Source organism: Hermetia illucens, chromosome 1 (genome assembly GCF_905115235.1).
Source record: "Hermetia illucens chromosome 1, iHerIll2.2.curated.20191125, whole genome shotgun sequence".
Taxonomy (NCBI): Eukaryota; Metazoa; Arthropoda; class Insecta; order Diptera; family Stratiomyidae; genus Hermetia; species Hermetia illucens.
Window position 1 is genome coordinate 107,973,915 of NC_051849.1, and position 15,501 is coordinate 107,989,415.

At 38.4% G+C, this 15,501-nt stretch overlaps 1 pseudogene; it reads left to right on the plus strand.

The window, feature by feature from the left end:
• The window catches only part of LOC119646561, a 94,325-nt pseudogene extending 81,917 nt beyond the window's left edge, over positions 1-12,408 (plus strand).
• Positions 12,409-15,501: the final 3,093 nt, after the last annotated feature.

The following is a 15,501-nucleotide window of genomic DNA, read 5'->3' on the forward strand; positions in this document are numbered from 1 at the left end:
GGAACAGTAGACCACATGCTCTCACCAATTTTTGTGACAATCGGTTCAGCCGTTACCGAATAAATCGGGTGTGACAGACAGACAGATAGACAGACAAACAGACGGACAGACAGACATCGACTCGTTTCTAATAAGGTTTTGTTTCACACAAAACCTTAAAAAGAATATTGATATATTATTATTAAGGCGATTGAGCATATATCGGAATATTTTGAGGTCTAGCGCACCGCTCAGTTTTTTTTCTTATTTTTGAGTAGTATTTCCCGACATGGGTCCTGTTTCATTTTAAATTTTGACCCCTTACTCCCTAATTTCGCAATTTACGTCGAAATTCAAATCTACATATGTACTAATTGAGACCTTTCATGTGATATCCTAGATGGTGTATAACATGATATAAAATTGATCATTTTCGTTGAACTTCAGGCCAGACATATAGTTGGTTCTCAGAATTATTTACAACAAGAAAAGCTTCCAGACGTGAATGCTATGAAAAATTGCTTCTATAAGTTCCTTTATGAAAAGTGTTTGAACTCTACTGCTTTCCCCCTGAGGAAGGGAGGTTCGAACGCCATTGGATTGAAGTTTCAACTGCTGCAAAGATACATATATGTATGCCTAAAATAAGTCAATATCATACGAAGCTGAAAAATCCCAATTAAAAATTGTTTATTCGATTAATAAATAATTTTTTTTTATTTCGTTGAATTCACTTCATTCATTCAGTAATACTAAAAAGCGAAATTAAAATTAATAATTTCATAAATTAATGAACTACTGTGTCGAAATATTTTGTCATTGTTTTTCCAATCTTTTCCAAAATTGATTGAGTCCATAGTGATATCTAGCAGAGATGGCAAACTGGTACTTGTGTGGCCTCTGTGCTAGCCACTTTATAACTTCAAATTCTTGGTTGCTGGCCCACGCCTCTACGATTTTTGTCGTATGCTTAGGGTCACTATCATGTTGAAATAACGAACCGTTTAGGAAATACTTTTGAAATGTTGCACTCTTAGACGTGTATGATGTCATCATCATCTAAGTGAACTTATATGGACGGCAGTGTCCATAGGGACATTTTAGTTTTCGTTTTCTAGCTTTTTAAGGTTTTGTGCAAAAGCAAAGCCTTATCAAAATCGGTTCAATGTCAGATAGATCGGATTCAATCTGCCTATCGCTCTCTCGGTTTGTCTGTTCGTCTGTCACACGAGATTTACTCCGAAACAGCTGGAGCTATCATCTCGAATTTTGGCGAGAATATGTGTTCTTCGAATCGCTGCACGTAGCAACGAGTAGCACTATTTTGTGTTGATTTTAAGGGGGGCTCATCTACACGCGAAAGGGGAGAATAAATTGTTTCTCATAAAATATGATCATGTAAGATACCAAACGAAAAAGCCATTTCGAATTTTTCGAAATTGATTTTCTTTCGTATATTGGGTGAAATATAGAGAAGTGAGGTCTCAAAATGTGTGCTCCTAAAAGTGCCTCTTTCTCGGGACCTATCCAATCAAAAGATCTACGAAATCACAGCAATGCATCGCTACAAAATCTAGGCCTCAAAATGCATCCCATTACGATACCAGCAAAAATAAAATTAAACAATAGCATTAACTATATTTTAGTTTACGCTTAATGTATCAAATTTGCATCCGTATAAGCGATAGTAATAATAATCGTTGGCGCAATAATCCATTTGGATCAGGGCCTTGAAGTGTGTTAGAGCACTTCATTCAAGACCGTAACGGTACACTACAGGATTACAGTATCCTATAGGAGGCATTGCGCTCGCCCCAGACTATTACCCCAATTTGACTCAGGTATTCATTCACAGCTGACCGCACTCATTTGAGAAGCAACTCACTCTGCCATTACCCTCTGGCCTGCAACAGAAATAGTTGTCACTATATGACACATACAACCCTGCGATTAATTCAAACTACATTCGTGAATGATCTTCAGAAAAACATAAAAACAGTCGTAACTGTAAAAACCTTAACATTTATATTAGGTGAAAGTTCAAATATGTCGAAATGCGGGTGATCTTCACTTCAAGGAATGAGAAGCAAACATTTGGCTTCGAACGATGAGAATTCACTTCTTTAGCAGCAAATGGTTCCTTGCGACTCCTGAATAACTAACTTTTTTGAGTTAGGCAATTTTTGCAGGGGTGCGACATGTACACTTCGGTATGCGGTAATAGAAAATGTTTGTTTAGGATTTATGCGCTCAATATGTACACATACATATCTGAAAGTTTGAAAATATATTAAGGAATATTTTGAATTTATAACCATCTGGGAAAAGACGTGCCTAGAAAGTTCCTCACATAAGCACAAAACCTTCATACCTGAAGTGTCCAGCTTCCGGTATTCCAACTTATTTTACTTATTGGTATATCAGCGTCAGTTACTCGAGGCAGACATGTGTACGTATATGTATGTGCTAACAATATGATAGACATGTATGTACGTTTTTACCAGTGGTTTTTAATTATGTATGCCCTGTACGGGCTAAAGTTGAAATGTGGGAGAATGGGTTAAATCAATTAAGATGTGTACACATAAGATGAACACAAAACCTTTGTACCTGAGCGTCCAGCTTCTGGTATCCTGACTCATTTCACCTGAAGTGGGAAGATTATCGGCAAGATTGCCCAAATAGTACTAATTGCGAATTATCCTATTTTTTTAATAGGTATTTTTACTCCTTTGGGGGTACTACACCTTCAACTTTAAACTTTTTCTTGTGTACGAAAGCTGTCAATCCGACATCTAATAATGTTATTTAAACCCATCCATCTACTAGTGACGATGTCGGCAAGAGCAGTAGCTTCTTTATTTCATTTAACTCTACCAGAAATGAATAGTTGCGCAATTGACGTTATAAATCTCGTGTTTGTTCTGTCGTAGTCTTTTTTGGGCCACGTTTTTTTGGTGTGGGAATTTCGGACGGTTTAGTCGGATTCAAATTATTTATAAGTTTGATTACAAACTTTCGCTAATCCGTAATAATTTTGCATTTTCTTGCTTTGAATTCACCTCCCTTGACACTAGAAACAACTTAATTTTTATTGTGCTAAAGGCTCTCACTAATAAGGTTGGATAACGTAGCATGCTGGAACAATGACTATTAAACTTAAGTTTCCTATTATGTGATGTATATCTATTAAATAATGTTATAAGAACAGTTTTTGGGCAGGCTTTGGTGAGCCAACCCACTTTTACTTATTTGGAGCTTTCAATTTATTCAAAATTTTACTCGTTAATGCACTTCAACTCCACCCACGATTTCTTGAGACGCCGGCACTCCACCTCTACTATTCTGCGCCAATCGCCCTTATGAGTTGATTTCACTGCATGGCATTCCCCGCAATGCAATTGTCCGCCCCTTCATGCATGACCTTTGCACTGACACTACCGCTTCCCATCCCCCCCCCCCTTTTCGTTTCAGATAGGATCAGACCAGCGTACTTCGATGATACGAGCTTTTGCGAAACAGTGACGTTCATTTTCCATATGCTACTCACACATAACAACACAGAAAGGACACTAGCACAGAACAATCTCAACTTGATTTGGTGTTGAGATAACTGTATTTCCAGATTTTAAAGAAGGCAGGTGGCTTCAAGTTCCATGCCACAGTCGGCTGGTACCACGCTTCTTAGATATATACAAAAATTGATGGACGTCTTCGATGCTCTGCCCTTTAAATAAGATAGAGACAGTGCGATGACCTGTCAGACTGAGAACCTTGAATTTGTTGGTGTTTATCTTGAGTCCAAAATTATTTGGCTCTCTTTCCAAATCCAGACCCATTTGGCCAGAGGCCATGACTCGGCGAACGAGCAAACAGATCTAATCAGTGTTGTCGAGAAGTCGATCGTTAACGTCTTTCACAGAACTATCGAAAGATTTGCGACCATACGCAAGCTCTTTCGTGACTTCTTCTGAAATCTTTGCTTTCAACGGTATGTTTCGCTTTCCTGACCATTGCAATAGAAAATTCTCTCGTATCATGGTGCATACTAACCTCAACTTCTCCAACATTTAAACGGGATTACCGTTACGACGAGCTGATGACCGTTAAAATTAACCAAAATGTCGGGAAGTCAATATCAGCCATCCAACTACAATAAACTTGACAGCCAAAGTCTGCAAATGCCCCAAAATTTACAGGCACTCGTCGCCAAGTACGCCTTTAGCTCACTCGGGGACATGCGAATTGGACGATGGAGCAATGGCCTGTGGTCTTATTCTCACACGAATGCAGAATATGACTGCAAGGAAGTGACTGAGCCCAGCACGAGTACACCGAAGATTTTCAGAGCAATTTATTCCGTTCTTCATCTCAGAGCAGATATGCATTGGCGGCAGATTTTGTAGCTTCTGGTTAAGCGTGTCTACAACACAGGGCTAAGTAGCGGCCGCAAATCTCGTGGACTTATTACGTAACACTATCTCGAAGAGGTTTTGCAGGCACACATCATTATCCCAGATTTATCGGTAAAAATTTAGTGTAGATGAATGAAAACGAACACTGCTAACGGCATACTCTGGTATTTGGATAAGGCGAATTTATCGTAATGCAATGGCTTGCCGAAACCCAGACCCTAAACCAATCAAGCATTCATGGGATGAATTAAACAAGTCGGAATACCGGAAGCTCGCACTTCGGATATAACAGTTTTGTATTCATCTTATGTAAGAAACTTCAACGCACATTTTTCAATCCGTATATAGGCACAAATCCAACATATTCCTTTATATTTTTACAAATTACAAGAAATACGTGCGTATTACAACCATGAATATTATCATCATGCTCAATGGCGCAACAACCTTACTAAGGAACTCCACATACCCCGGTTTTAGTCCGAGCTCCACTAATTCGATATCCCTAAAAGCTGTCTGGCGTCCTGACCTAGGCCATCGCTCCACCTCAGGCAGGGTCTGCCTCGTCTTCTTTTTTCACCATAGATATTTCCCTTATAGACTTTTCGCGCTCCATCGATCCATACCAATTAAGTGACAAGCCCACCGCAACCTGTTGAACCGGATTTGACCCACAACCATGATGTCGATATCGTCAGCGTAGGCCAGTAGTTGGGTGGACTTGAAGAGGATGGTACCTCTCGCATTTACATCGATATCGCGAATCACTTTCTCGACCAGGTTCCAGGTTGCCAGGTTGCAGAGGACCCATGATAGGGCATCCCCTTGTCGTAGACCGTTCTTGATGTTGAATGGTCTCGAGAGTGATCCTGCTGTTTTATCTGGTCTCACATTGGTCAGGGTCAGCCTAGTTCGTCTTATCAATTTGCTCGGAATACCGAATACTCTCATCGCCGTGTACAGTTTTACCCTGGCTGTGCTATCATAGGCGGCTTTGAAGTCGATGAAAAGATGGTACAACAGATGTCCATATTTCAACAGTTTTTCCATCGCTTCCTGCAGAGACAAAATCTGATCTGTTGCTGATTTGCCTGGAGTGAAGCCTCTTTGGTATGGACCAATGATGTTCTGGGCATATGGGGCTATCCGGCCTAGCAAGATAGCTGATAATATCTTATAGATGGTACTCAGCAACGTGATACCTCTATAATTGCTGCACTGTGTGATATCTCCCTTTTTATGTATGAGACAGATAATGCCTCGTTGCCAATCGTCAGGCATTGATGCGCTGTCCCATACTTTGAGCACAAGGTGACGAACCACTTGGTGTAACTGGTCGCCTCCATACTTAACTAATTCGGTTGTAATTCCATCGGCTTTTGGCGACTTATGATTTTTTAGCCGATGGATTGCACGGACTGTTTCTCCTAAACTTGGTGGTGGCAGTATTTGTCCGTCGTCTTCAGTTGGCGGAACCTCCAACTCGCCGATGTTCTGGTTGTTGAGCAGTTCATCAAATCATCACCATCATCGCTTCAATATGCCCATCCTGTTGGAAATCAGATTTCCTTCTTTGCCTCGGCAGGATGAACATCGAGGTGTATAAGGCTTTATCCTGCTGACTTATTGATAAAACTTGCGCGCCTGGTGCGGTTGTTCCCTGTACTTTTCTGGTTCGCAGACTTGTTGGTTCTCCCAGGCTTCCCTTTTCCGTCTGTGAAATCGCTTCTTCACTCGACGGAGTCCGTGATAAGTCTCTGCGCGTGCCCGTATTCTTTGAGAATGCAACATTACTTGGTATGCAGCATTCTTCCATTCCGTTGCTAGCTTACATTTAACGTCAAACCAGTCGTTCCAACTTTTCTTGCAGCTGGGGCCAAGTATCTTTGTGGCCGTATTTTTGATAACGTTCTTCAGGTGGATGTGAATATCATTTGTTGATGCTTCATCTCCAGCATCTCTGTTGACTGCGGCTATTGCGGCATATAGGGCGTTGCGGAGGGCGGTGTTGTAAATGGCTTCGGTATTCACTCTCACCTGATTGTCAGAGGGGATTGCAGTTGGTGTCGTAATTCGAGTTCGGAGCACCATGCCAACGAGATAGTGGTCCGAGTCTACATTGGGCTCCCAATATGTTCTGACATTCATGAAGGTTGAGAGGTGGCGGCGTTCAATCAGCACGCGGTCAATTTGGTTGAAAGCGGTCCAATCTGGAGAGGCCCACGTACATTTGTGGACCGCTTTCCGCGCAAACCAAGTACTTTCAACCACCGTTTCGTGTGATACTGCTAACTGAATAAACCGCAGTCCGTTATCATTTGCATTTTGGTGTAAGCTATGGGAACCGACGTATCGCCTGAATACGGCTGACTGTTGAAATCTTCGAGTATGATTTTGATATTTGTAGGGGCGTGAACGTTTGTGAGGCTTATATTTCTAAACTTGCCTCGCAAACGCCAGTGAATCACCTTTCGCTTATATTTTCAAAGCCGATAACAGCAGGTTTCATTTTTCGGCTGACTAAGAAACCTACTCCGAACAAATGGTTTACTGGATGGCTACTATAATATATGGTGTAGCGGCTCTTCTCCAGAAAATCAGTCCCTGTCCATCGCATCTCTTGCAACGCTGTTACATCGGCCTTATATTGGGATAGGTCATCGGCTAGCTGCTCAGCAGCATTCGGACTGTACAGTGAGCACACGTTCCATAAGAAAATGCGCAAATCGTTAATCCGTTGTCGTTGGCCATCCTGTCCGAGGCTCCCTCCGTGGCTTCGTAACGAGTTGTTTTCCGATTTGGGTTGTCACCCCTACCCAACCCCCACCCTGGAGGACCAGTTGGTACATTTTGTACTGTTTTTAAGCGCGGGAGACTCGCCTTCATCCTTCTTCGTCTGCAGTTTTTCATAAAGAAAGAACTGCTAGCGATCACCACGTGGATGTGGAGATGGGGTTAGGTAGTAGAGCTGTTGGTGTTGGTTCATCAGGCGTTTCCCAGGTTTTATGCTCCATCGTGGTAACCAATCCACGTTTCGTCCTGGGACCTACACTACCCTTTGACTGCTAGAGATATTATCTTCACCCTAAACAAACAAAGTGCCTATTTCCGAGTACTGTTCATATATATATGCACGTATATAAATTGATCGTACCCATGTTCCCGATTTACTTCGGACGCAAAAGCATACATACTCGTATGTTCATATACAGCATGTATATTAAAGTACGACTGGTTTAATGTACAAATGTATCTGTCTGAATTAGACACTACCTTAAAGTTTCAATAGCATATATATAAATACATACTTATGTCTGTCTCGAATAATTGATATTGATGTTCAAATGACTAAAATACTAAAACAAGATAATTGTTTGCGCGCCCATTGATATGAACTCACCTCATTGTGGTATTGACGATTTGAAATGTGATGATGACTAAATAAAAATAAAACTAGGTAGCTTGCTCCTACTACAATATATTTTAATAGTTAGTAAATACGTATTTCGAAAGCTACTTACTTTCTTCCTCAGTACTTAAGCTAAGGGTAGCTTAAGTACTGAGGAAGAAAGTAAGTAGCTTTCGAAATACGTATTTACTAACTATTAAAATATATTGTAGTAGGAGCAAGCTACCTAGTTTTATTTTTATTTAGAAGAACTACAAGCATCGGAACGATAACTATTTTTTGTGATGATGACGTCATACACCTTGTAAAATGCACGAAATTCACAAAAAAAATTGTGAAGTTTCACCCCCTATGACTTTGTTAATAGTAATTGGATTTTCTTTAAACTTTCAACTTCAAACTGTTATTCCTTACGTGCTATGCCATGCCAAATTTTGTACTTTTGGGATTTACATAAGAGGGGTTGCCGGGTAAATTTATAAAATGTGGAAATATACTGTTATTAACCTTAGTTGTGCAAATATCGGAACCGGATGTATTTTGAGGCCCAGATTTCGTAGAAATGCACCACAGTGATCTTTTTCAGATTTTTCGGTTGAATAGGTTTTGAGAACGAGACCTGTTACGCTTTTTGGTGGTTATATTTTGAACCAGTTTCAAAAAGTACTAACTGAGCCCTTTGATTTGAAATGGCCACATTTTATGAACCAAAAATGTTGCACCCTCCATTCACATGCATGGAGAGCCTCCCTAAACTTAACACAAAATGGCGCCACTTGCTGTATGTAAAAAGAACAACAGATCACACACTCTTACCAATTTTTGTGACAATCAGCCTAGCCGTTTCCGAATAAATCGGGTGTGCCAGACAGACGGACATCGACTCAATTCGATAATAAGGTTTTGTGTTTACAGAAAACCTTAAAAAAGTGGGAATATCGGAAGCTCGATGTTTCGGATTTAAAAGTTTTGTGTTCATCTTATTTTAGAAATTTCTTGTACACGTTTTTCATTCGCACATAGCTGAAAATTCAAAATGTGTGTAAAACAAACCAACTTTGTTATTATCACATACGGATGCATACATATTTATATCTATTTCCACGCGTCTATGTAGATCAATACTCGTAACTACAGCAGCATACGCATAAACATATGTGAATCTGCCTCGAGTAATCGGCACTTATATTCAAATAACTAAAACTACAAAAGCTAAAAAAGGTAGAAATTAGATGTTCACATGCCCTTCCACCGTTCAGATGAGATTTCCTTCAAACTTTTCAAAATTATGCTTTATATGGGGGGCGCCATTTAAATTGAAGGGATGTTTTTTTAAAAAAAATATAAATAAAAGACCAAATATTTTCAATTTTTTTACGTAGTCATTTATTTTGCTTCAGGGAGATTTGTTTTAACTACTTTTTGAAGATGATATCGCGTAAATGTTGGCCTTTGGACTTGATGGACAAATTGGTCCTTTTTTCGGCGTTTTGCATCACTTTGGCCAACGTTTCAGGCGTAATGGCGGCGATATCGTTTCGAATGTTGTCCTTAAGTTGAGCCAGAGTCTCAGGCTTTCCAGCGTATACTTTGGATTTTAAATAGCCCCACAAATAAAAGTCCGGTGGCGTTAAATCTGGAGAGCGCGGTGGCCAGTCAAAATCACCATTTTTCGATATTATGCGACCAGGAAACAATGGGCGCAATAAATCCATTGTAGCACGAGATGTATGGCATGTGGCGCCATCTTGTTGGAACCAGAAGTCCTCCAGATCATTTTCACGAACAATCGGCATCATAAAATCGGTTATCATAGCTCGATAACGGTCGCCATTGACGGTTTCGGTAGCACCAGCACCATTTTCAAAAAAGTACGGCCCAATGATCATTGTTGCACAAATGCCGCACCAAACTGTGACTTTTTGTTCGTAAAGAGGCTTTTCATGAATTATTTGTGGGTTTTCAGTGGCATAGAATCGACAATTCTGTTTATTTACACCTCCAGATAATGAGAAATGTGCCTCATCCGACATAATGATTTTTTGCCAGAAGTCACTTTGATTTCGAGCCATTTCCTCAGCCCATTTGCCATAATTGACATGACGCACATAGTCGGCTGGGTTTAATTTGTGTGCCATTTAAATTTTGTACGGAAATAACTTCAAATCTATACGAATAATGCGTCTCAAAGTGGTTTCCGGGATTTTCAATTCCTTAGAACGGCGTTTGGTCGAAGTTGTTGGAGTGGCATCAACACTGGCTTGAACGAGCGCGATGTTTTCATCGGAGCGTGATGTGCGCATTCTGGACGCGTGGCTGGCATCATTAAGATTGCCGTGATCAATAAACTTCGCGTAAAAACGTCGAATGGTAACGTCAGTCGGTGGAGTTTTCACTTTCTTTATTTTTCGATATTCACGTTGTGTTTGCACAACTGAGAAGTTATTTTGAATGTATAGCTGCACAATTTCAGCACGTTCTTTTGGAGTGTATCTGTCCACGGCGAAAAATCTCCTAAGACTGACGTTTGTAACGCGGTATTTGATTAGTCGATTTGACAGTTCTGTCAAAAGTTATAGTGTTGCCAGATGCGTTCAATTTAAATGGCGCCCCCGTATAATCGCTTGCAATCCCGCCAACTCTGCACTACGGTGAATTTGAAGAAGTTTTCGGATCAATTTCTAAAATAAAGTAAAATGCTATTAAATAATAGCATCTCATGACGACATCTGCTCAAATAACTAAACTATATTAACTTTATCGGAATGGGATCTATTTTGGGACACAGATTTTGTACAGACGCACCATTGCGAATTTGAATTGGACGGGTAAGTTGTGAGAACGAGGCGTGTTTCACTCTTTAGCGCTCATATTTCACGCTCACCCCACTCCTCTACCTCGATGTCAACAATAGAAGCAGTTTCATTTGATACCCCACATGCCATATTCTGTGAAAAGAAATTTGCTCCCCCTTTCGAATATGTGGAGAGCCCTCCTCCCTTAAACTCTATAGAAAATAGCAGCACAAACAGGCAGACATTAAACGGATTTGAATAAGATTTTGTCTTACATAAACTCGTCAGAGAATTCTTGGTTGAGATACCACTCCAGTGAACGTACAGGAGGTGGAAGAAGCCATTAGCCACGCAATTCCGCAAAGATTTATCGACTAAAATTAAGGATTAAAGTTTACTTTTAAGTCATTTTTCCAATTGAAGATGGTAATTATGCTGGTTGGATGTTATTTCCAATAATCTCCGTTTTAAATCGATTCGTTCATAAATGTAGTAACTTTAGGTCAACACTGCAATGATCGCTCAGTTTAGATTTTACATAATATTAACACTTCACTAAAACAAGAAGAAGCTGCTCTCGAGTATGATTGATGAAACTTTCTTTTTGATTAGGATGTGCCTGACTTGGTAAAAAGTGTTCCAATCATGCGTACTTACAATATTTTAGGAATTTGGAGTTCTGGTAAGGCTTCCAGAAACGTTTCTTTCTCATTTAGCTGAATTCTCTAAGTCAATATCGACTTCACCACCCACATTGAGTGTTAGAATTAGGAAGACACCGCTGGGTTATGTTAAATTAACATACATACATATATACACGCATATTTTTAGTCTTTGATTAATTTTATCAGTTCATAAGTAACAACAAATCAACTTTACACAGGCTGTTCGGAAAGCATGCAATCAACTGCTTTCTCGCATGAAACCGGTTCGTGAGAAGTTGGACAGCCCCACGTGGCTAGAGGTAGTACAAAAAAGCCACGAAGAAAATATAAACCTCTTTTCGAGGCAAATTCACAAACTGGGAGACCTAGAGGAATATAATGTGTGGGGATTGGCCTGCACTGAAATGGAGGTGGATATTCTAACCGGAAAATGGCAAATAACACGCGCTGATGTATGGGAGGACACTGGCGAAAGCCTGAGCCAACTTATCGACGTTGGACAAGTTGAAGGTGGCTTTGTTCAAGGCTTGGGTTATTGGTTAACAGAGAAACTAGTGTACGACCGCCAAACAGGTGAGCTGATGACATTCAATACTTGGGAATATAAGGTACCTGGTGCCAAGGACATTCCAATTGATTTCCGTATAAAGCTTATCCAAGAAAGGCCTAATCCTCATGGATTTCTACGTTCGAAGAGTAAGTAGTACTCATTTAAAAATATTTCTGATAAATTCGCTTGAAAATACGTGTTTTTAGCAACGGGTGAAATGGGAATTTGCATGTCAATCTCCTCCGTTTTCGCTTTGAGGCATGCATTGAATTCGGCTAGAAAAGACGCTGGCATCAATGAGTGGTATGAGCTTGGTAAGTCAAATATTCGTAATCTGTCGCCCTCTTTTAATATACTTTAATTCATAGGAGCCCCAACGACTATCGAGGATATTGTACTTGCTGCTGGACACAGCGCAAAGGATTTTAAGCTCAACGTGTAACACTTCAAAGATGTGTTTCTACTGAAGGCATAGTTTCCTAACATAAATAACGTATTTTACGATCGACTCACCTCTCAGAAAATTAAAAGTTCTTTGCGATTTTGCTTATAAATACTTTTTAAGAGCTTTTACAAAATTTCAATGAATATAATACCGACATGACTTTCAAATAAATAGAAAGGTTTAATAGAATGTTTTAATTAAAGCCATGGTTGGAAGCAATCACTCTCGGATATATCCCTACCCAACTTCCCTCATTTGCGCAAGAAATTACCTTTGGGTTTCCAAAGGTAGATATTCCTAGGCCGCCCAACATTATAATTTATCTCCAAATTCATTGTCCCAAATACTACCGCATTTACGATCCGTCTGGCGAGCTTGTTGAGCATCAACCTCTCGACCTCATTAGCCTGTCGAATTCAGGTCCTTTCTGAATCTTTGCATTTGTTTTTGCATTGTTGATGCAGGTGTATAATTGCATAATATTAAATGTAATGGTAATAAAACGTAAGTAAAATCTCGCTGAATACCAAATAAGAAAAGATAAAATAACACAATGGAAAAGAAACTGTATGAGGCTTGTGAGGCTTTGGCTCTGACGAGGTGTAAGCAGGAGATACAAATTACGTGTTCGGACCAAGCGGGAAGGTTTTTAAAAAATAAAAGATTTATTATATACTATAAAACTTTATTTGACACACAAAGTTCAACTACACGTAACTTATCCAAATGGATTTTAGAGACTGGTCACCGGAGGTTACGTTGCACCTATATTTATTATAAATAATTTGCTGATCTTGTGTCTGGACTTTGGAATGAACTATTTGCTGATGTGCATTTTGCATTTCCCACGTTTTCCAGAAATTGTCTAATGTTGCACATTGCGGTTTCATATTCTATTGGGTCAGATGCAGACGGATACGTAACTTCCCCCTCCCTTCTCTTTGAATTCTCCTGAATTTGATTTTCTACTTGAACTTTACAAGCTTTACTATTTCGTTTAAGGTAAGCAAATATTCCAAAAATTGCAAATACAATTACAAAAACAAAACCAATATTAATACCATATGTGATTTTTCTAGGAACTTGGAGTTCTTCAATTTTATGTATGTTTTCAGCATTATATAATATAATATCATCCAAAGTAAGTTTATCTGTGAAATTTTGATTTATTTGATTGGTTGGGTAGAAAAAACGATCTTGACTTTTCTCTTTTATGTTAGAAAAATAGTGATCGAGAATTTTAACTTGACAATTACTGAAATGTAATAATTGATTTCCGGACAAAATTAATTTTCTTGAATCACAATTTTGAATTATTTCCAATTGTTTGGCATTCTTAATTAGAATCGTTTCTGTATCTAATTCTAATATTTCTGTATTTAAATTTTTTATAAGATTACAATTTTGTTTGTACATACAATGTTTACTTATACTAAGTTCGTTCAAGTATTTAAGTTTTTCATATTTGTATACAGAATTGTTAAGATTAAATACAATTTCGTTTGGGTAATCTATTTCCTTATTTTGGTCATTTGGTACAGGTATAACCATTTTCAATTGGACTGCTATATATTCTTTTGGTATTTTAATTGCAAATAATAACAAATTGTTTTCTGATTTGGCTACTCCAACTTTAACGTAAGCTAATTCATTTAAATTAATTTCATATTTTTGGATTTCTTCTTCAGTGAGAATACCTGGATGCAATAAACCGTACCTAGTGGAGGCAATGTTATCTTGAATATGTTCGATTCTACTTTTGATTATCTGAATTTTAAACATTTGATCATAAAAATGGTTATTTGCCATTGAGAGGTTATGAATTCTATTCAAAATAATTTCCCGGTCTCTTTTAACTATTTCTTTAAGCTGTTTAAACGTATCACAATAGTTTTTATTAATTTCAACTTGCTGATTAATTGTACTGATTAAGTTATGGGTATTTAAATCAAGTGTCTTTAGGTGATCGTCGATGTCTTGTCTGTCTTGTGCGTCCATTGTTCCAAATAGCCATTTTTGGGTATTTCCTACTAAATTAATAAGTCCACGTTTATGTCTCGTTTCCTGAGGTATAAGGGTTCTAACTTTGTTTGTCAAATGTCTGAGTTCTGTGAGTATTAAGTCCTTATGTTGTCCGTCTAAATTTTCTGCGTTCGTCCTAAAGTCAGTTATCAGGTCCAAAATTTCGGTGGTGTTGATAACGTGAAGTATTATGCTTGTTTTGGAAACGATGTCAGTTTTGTCTAGTTGAATTTCTGCAAACCCTGTCTGCTCTTTAATTTCGTGAATATTCAATAATCCTTTCGCTGGATTAATCGAACTGAATAGTATCAGTAATGCCATGATAATCTGCAGGTTTGTGGTATTATTAGTATAATGATTATTGGGACTACTTAAGACTAATTTTTAAGAGAATATAAAAACTTATAATAATAGTTTTCCTTCGGTAATCTCTAAGATCATTCTTTTTCTTAGGTCTGGAATGTTATTTTGTGAAAAGGTTATTTCGCTATTCCTTGCGATGTACTCTGCAATCATGCAGCTGAATACCCCACAATCACTGCTATTTGATTGGCGAGGACAATCTACTACATTTTCTTTAATAAATGGAGATGAATCTAATGGTAGTTTTCTTTTATCTAGGGATTCTTCTTTCATATATTCTTCCAAGGAATCTAACAGTTGAGAATTTGGTGATCCCAAGGAGTCATAATACTTAATTGTTTTGTTATTTAAGTTTATGATCGCCATGCATCAATGAACGTTATTTACATGAACAGGTACTAATATGATATCATATGCGAAGATATCAACATTTCGAGTCCAACTACGAACTGCATTATAGCCGGAATTTAAAAGGCGTGGGGCAAAAAATGTGTCCATCACATAGATTTTTGGGAGATTTTTGAAACTTTGTTGTTCGTTGCGTTCTGCTATTAATTTTAGATACATGTTAATTATATTGTCATTAAGCCATGACTGATCTATAAGTGTCCTAAGATCTCGTCGACTTATGTCTACTTTAAATTTAGATTTAATAATTTCGTCTAGAGGACCTTCGTTTAATATTTTTTCGATTATTTCCTTTTGGGTATCAGTGATAATAAAATGTTCATCCTTGGAGTAGTTTGCAAATTTGGGTTTTCGTTTAATATTAGTTGGATGAACATTCTCTAAGTTCGCTTTTCTGTACTTAGGTAGGTGTTTCTGACGGACTGCTTTATAGTTCTTTATGAATCCTTC